Source organism: Condylura cristata, unplaced genomic scaffold (genome assembly GCF_000260355.1).
Source record: "Condylura cristata isolate star-nosed mole 26May11 unplaced genomic scaffold, ConCri1.0 scaffold00009, whole genome shotgun sequence".
In the NCBI taxonomy this organism is placed as follows: domain Eukaryota; kingdom Metazoa; phylum Chordata; class Mammalia; order Eulipotyphla; family Talpidae; genus Condylura; species Condylura cristata.
Genome location: NW_004567110.1, coordinates 10434096 through 10434423, shown reverse-complemented (window position 1 = coordinate 10434423; position 328 = coordinate 10434096).

Genomic DNA, 328 nt, shown 5'->3' with positions numbered 1-328 from the left:
TCGGCCTCGGCGGAGCCCGAAGCTGCAGCCGGAGGTCCCAAGGCGCGGGACAGTGGGTGGGGGTGGGGGGAATCCCCAGGGCTGAAAGCGTAACCGCCCGGCTGCAGCTAGCCGCGGGTGCAGACAGCGTGGGGCGCGCGCCCGAGTCCATTGTGCTCGGTGTGAATGGGGAGCGCGCACCAATCAGCGGCCGCGTGGCCCCCGCGGCCCCGCCCCTCCCGCCCACTTCCCCGGGGCCCTGACGTCACGGGAACTTTTCCTCCGCCCCCTCCTCGGTCTTCTCGCTCGGAGCCCGGGGCCTGCAGGCGGGCGCGCGCCGCCTCCTGTC